We start from the raw sequence: 6,000 nt of genomic DNA, 5'->3' as shown, positions 1-6,000 counted from the left end.
TGTTTCATCATAACCACGGAACATAACAAAAATGGGGACTTTGTGAACCTAAAAGAAACTAGATCAACAAGACAAAATGTCTTGTACTCTATTTTGGTAAAGCTCAGCAAATGCAAAATGCTTTACACTGGTACATTTTCTTAGTAACCAAACAACGCATTAGACTCAAACTATCAAAACAATAGCAAATCTAAATTCAACCCAACAAAATTCTAAAAGAATACGGAAATGGAAGAAAAGCGTTCATTAATCCAAAAACAAAATTCAAAAGTAACGAAACCACGCCATTTACAGGTTTAATACAAAAATGAACCACCACCACCATAAATTTCAGATTTGAAAAGAACTTATACCTGAAAGACTTTGCATTTACTCAAAACCAAGAAACAAAACTGCTTGACTCAAACAAAAACAAAAATTAAGACACAAACAAAACTGTATAGCAAAAGCTTCATATATGTTTGAGCAGTTTACGACTTTTTTGGGCTAAAAACAAATTGTAGAGAAGGTCTAGTGCTTTGTAATCGTCAAAGAGAGATCAAATACTTAAATATGTAACTCTTGTAATTCCCAATCACAAGCCCACTGATGAACATCTCCCAATTGCTGATTGAAACCCTAATTCGAATCGAAACCCTAACCCAAAAAGAGAAACCTTAATTCAAAATTCCAAACCTCAACTCAAAATCAAACGGAAAATTACCTATCTTGTGTCTCTTGAAGGTGGATGAGGCCAAAGAGCGAGAGAAAATCTTTTTTTCTCTCACTCAACTCACTCACTGAGACTGGGTGAGGGAGAGAAACAGAGAGAGAAAGGAACGGAGACAATGACGCAGAGGATAATGGAGACGATGAAGCCCAAGAGGTTGAAATGGCCCATCGCGTCTTTAGCTATGGATTCTAATCAAATCGAATCGGAGATATCAAAATTGGGCTCAGAAATTATGTTTTGTTGGTTCTAATTTTTGGGGTTTAGGAGAAGATGGCTGTAGAGATGGAGAAAAAAGAAGATGGCGGCAGAGATTGAGGATGTAGAAGGAATTGATGGAGGAAAAGAAACAACGAGAGTGATTGTCGCGAGAGAGAAGAGAGAAGGATGCGAGGGAGAGTTAAAATATTTTGTTAAAAAAATCATTGTAGTGGTGTTGACATGATTTTGGTGTCGGTATAATTGTTCTGCTTAAAAAAAATATTCAAAAATATTTTACGCATCAATAAATTATATCATCAATGCTAAACAACATCGGTGAAAAACGTCTAAAATTTGTGCTGATGCCTTTATACCCCTTTAGTCTTATTAATTATAAAATAGATGCCTAAAATACTAACAGCATTGGTTTTAGATTTGTCGATGCCTATGTGATGCGGTGCAAAGTAAAATTTGGCATAGTGGACTAAGATGACTGAACTTCGTACGGAAAATGTAAGTATTCGTTTGAGACATTACACTGGCTATTCTGTGGGGCGTGTGGGTCTTAGTGGTGGCCTTCTTTTGTTTGGCTACCCATATAGGTTGTTCAGCAAGCAGGCTCATTGATTGGCCATATTGATGTTTTTGTTTCAGGATTGTTTTCCTAGCTCTTGTATTATTGGTTTTTATGGTAATCGAGTTGCACAATTATGATGCCATTCATGGGAACTTTTGAGTAGGCCACATGCTACTGTCACAGGGTTTGGGTTGGTCATGGGTGATTTTAATGAAGTGGTGACCCTACCGAAAAGAATGGGAAGAGTGGTCGACCATTGTGGCTAATCCATGAATTTTGTAATATGTTGCAAGACTACGGATTAATCTCTATTCTTTACACTGGTCCTCAGTTTACTTGGTCAAATCAATGGGTTGGTGAGGCTTTGGTAGAAGAGCAACTTGACCGAGGTTTAGCAAATATGGATGTAATGTCTTCTTTTGTGCATGTTGTTTGTCACCATCTGATCATCTCTAGTTCTGACCACAAACCTCTGCTTCTTGAACTTTTGATAGATCCACCTAGTGTTGCTTCCCATCATAAAAAACAAGGGCACCGTGTCCAGTTTGAAGAGATATGGACCCTCAGAAAAGGTGTGAGGATATGGTTAGACAATCATGAACTTCAACACTTTCTTTTGTGATCTCCTTGATTGATTCTTTATCCAAGTATACGAAGACTTTACAAGTCCTTACCCAAGCATTGATGGTACTTTTTCGTAGTTTTTGGGCATTTGTCGTGTTTTCTCATTAGTGAAAGTTGAAATGGCTGAGGTTCAGGCTTTGTGCCAACCATCTTGTTATTTTCCCCATATAAAAAGTTTTGAGCAAAATTTAAGTACTCTTTTAGAAAAAGAATAAATATTATGGCGGTGGGGACTAATGATGTTATAGGTGTCATGGATGAGTTGGGTAATTGGTGTACCAATGTGGATGATGTAGGCCAATTATTTTGTTCTTTTTTCACTACTTTGTTTTCTCAAATAGGAGGAGCAAATATGGATCACATCTTGGGCATCTTGGAGCCTCATGTCACTGCTGAAATGAATGCGATTTTACTTACAAGAGCTGATTTGGAAACAACTCTTTCGCAATTGATGGCATGCCAACCCTTTTTTTTATCAACGATATTGACATATTTTTGGGGACACTGTCAGTGCATCTTTTTAAACAATTTTGAATGGTGAGTCTAGTGTTCGTCCTCATAATCACACTGTGATTGCTCTTATTCTAAAGGTTAAAACTCCTTGAACAGTTTAGGAATATAAGTTTATGTACAGTTATCTACAAGTTGGTGGCAAAAACTTTTGTTAATCATCTAAATTTGATTATACTTGAAGACATTCATGATACACATAATGCTTTGTTCCTCGTCGCAATATTTTGGACAATGTACTAGTTGCTTTTGAAACTATGCATTCCGTTAAGAAATTGAAGGACGATCAACAAGTGACAATGACTACCAAATTAGATATGGCTAAGGCTTATGACCGGGTAGAATGGTGTTTCTTGGAGGCCCCATGATATTACGATTAGGTTTTGCTTCAAATTTTGTTGTTCGAAATCATGGATTGTCTGCAATATATGTGTCGTTCTCGGTATTCTAGAATGGGCATCCATTTAGGTTCATTATCCCACAAAGGAGTTTATGACATGGTTATCTTCTTTCCCCTTATTTATTTTTTATTCGTGCTAAAGCTTTCTTGGACCTTTTACATCAAGCGATATTCAATGGGAAATTATTAGGAATATGTGCAGGACCGGTCCATGTATTTCACATATGTTGTTTGCAAATGATAGCCTTCCTTTTCTTGAATTGAAGGAGGATGTGTGCTTTATCTTGCTAGAAATTTTCCGCTTTTGTGAGGAAGTATATGGTCAACAAATTAATTTACATAAATCAAATTTATCTTTTAGCCCTAATGCCCAACAGGTAATCATAGATGTGGTGGCCAATGTGCTTGGTATACCGGTTGTTGCTTGCCATGAAAGATATTTAGGTTTGCCTACAATGGTTAGTCGAGGGCATTGGGAGCTTTCTAATTCAGTGCATGATCGTATTTGGAGTAGGCTTAATGGTTGGAAGGAAAAATCTCTCTGGACGGGAGGGAATGAGATTTTATTAAAGGCGGTGGTTCAAGCTATTTCGTCTTATTCTATGAGTGCTTTTCATGTGCCTAAAGGATTTTGCAAAGAATTATCTTCTCTGTGTGCTAATTTTTGGTGGGTAAAAGGCGCAACTAAAGAGGGATACATTGGGTTAAATGAAGTTCTCTTTGTCGTCATAAAAATATGGTGGCTTGGGTTTTCAAGATTTCGATTATTTTAATCAAGCTTTATTGGCTAAGCAGTGTTGGCGCATCCTTTGCAACCATGCATCTTTGGTTAGTCAAGTTTATTTGGGTAAATATTATTCAAATAAGACTTTTCTCACCAATTTGTTTGTGCAAAATCCTTCCCTTGAATATTCGGAGAAAATTCTCGCGTCTCTTGATCGTCTTCTTCCTCGAATCTTGCAAAATAAATGGCGGTCAACAGAGCACAGTCAGGGGTTATTGGCCAAAAATCATCCGATGCCTAAGTTATTAAATAGTCTTGGGAAGATACAACTTTAACTGAAAAGACGAAGCTTTCTTTCTAGGAAAAGAAAGAGAGGGGGGGCTAGAGCCATAAGAGAGTGTTTCTCTACGGTTTTCAGAATTAAGTTACCTTCTTTGTCTCTACCTTTAGCTTAAATAGCATTCCTTTTTTGTAACATTTCTTTTGCCAATTAAGGAGGGAATAATACTCTTTTAATAGAATTATTCATTTCTTGAATAATTGGATGGAGATAATCAATGAGATTTAGTGTCATTACTCCATTGCCTAAATACGAAAACTCCCATGTTTATTATACTAATAAACCAGATTAATTGGTTTAATTAATATAATTTTAGGACAACCTTATTTTCCACATGGCATCGCGGAATTGGACGTTGAATATATTTGCTCTCACATTAGTCATGTCTAGGAACTTGCCGATTCTCTTCTTGGTGGCAGAACATACCAACAATGTTACAGTCCTCAAAGAGAGATAGGGAGGCTTTGGGGCGGTGGGGAGAACAGGGTGGTTGTAGAGTAGATGAACGAAAGAAACCAGTCTTTGCTTATTTGTTATTATTTATATTATTTTTAATAAATGCTAATAGACTTAACATAGTTAAGTTTATGTCAAGCGAGAGCACACATGTCAAAAAGATAAAGAGGAAACATGGCTGGCATGGGAAAATTGAGTACATGATACTTGAAGTCATAGCAAAGTGCATAGTTGTTAGTATGAAAATTATATAGTCATTTCCTAGACTCTAGTATAGGTTGAGAATTAGTGTATGAATTGTTTACTGGAAGGTTTGGCGCAACACATTCAATTCGGATTTTCATAGTATGACTTGATCGATATGAGGAAGCTGATTTCAGGTAAATCATGATATAATCATGCATTCATTATAGGATTCCTAGTTGGAGTTATTTTCAATCAAATATTTTTATGTTAATCCTATTTTTAATAGGATTAGATTTTATCTCTTAAGATTACTTTCCTAGAGCGTTTTGGTGTCATCACTTTGAGTCCATATTGAATCATTCATATTCATAATTGGATAGTATTTTGTCTTCTGGTTGGCGCCTTAATGAAGAGCATATATTGGATTAGGTTGTAGAGTCATAGTTGGAGAGAATTAATGGTCTCTTGGGTTTCTCTTCTTCAAGAGAAAACATGAATTGAATAAAAAGGTGCGGTTTTCTTTTCAAATACAGAGCTGTTCAACGTGTTGAACTTTTGGGCATATTGAATTAGTTTTTAGAAAGCTGTCGTGCACATTGTTTAGATAAGTCATCAAATGTTCCTTATTTGCTTGGTGATCTATCAAATCCTTTCATCATTCATATTGCATTCATATGCATGTCGGTGACGCATACAGTTGAGGGCACCAAGACTGTTGTGGCGTTTATCCTCCGGTGAGCTTGAAGCAGTTGCGACCAATATTGCGTTCAACATAAGGAGTGTCGAAGATCATCCCGTGACAGAAGTTGAGTTATGAAGAAGTCGGTAAACATTATCTACAATATGTCTAGGATAAGTGTGTGAGTACTTCTTGTAATCATTGTTCTATGGTAGATTTGTGTTGGACTGAGGAGTCCTGTGGATTTTCCCGAGGTGTGGGGTTTTACCACTTAAAATAATTCTTTGCGTGTTTCTTTATTTTATGTTTAGCACATTTCAAGATTGATAAGTCATATCAATCCTGCTACCGAAGTTTAATTTTTGTTTATTGATTATAATCTTTAATTGGCCCATTTACCCCCTTCTAGGCATTCTTAGTCATCCTACAGGTAATTTCAATAATGTTATATAACGAAGGGAATTTGTAGAGAGAAATGAATAGTAGAGACAGACAATAGAAATTGTTCAATCAACATGTATGTCTTATCCTGATAAGACCTCTTATTTATAGGCTTACAATGATAAGAAGACATTAATAACTCATAAATTACAA

This window comes from Prunus dulcis, chromosome 2 (genome assembly GCF_902201215.1).
Source record: "Prunus dulcis chromosome 2, ALMONDv2, whole genome shotgun sequence".
Taxonomy (NCBI): Eukaryota; Viridiplantae; Streptophyta; class Magnoliopsida; order Rosales; family Rosaceae; genus Prunus; species Prunus dulcis.
Note: the sequence above shows the minus strand (reverse complement) of the source record.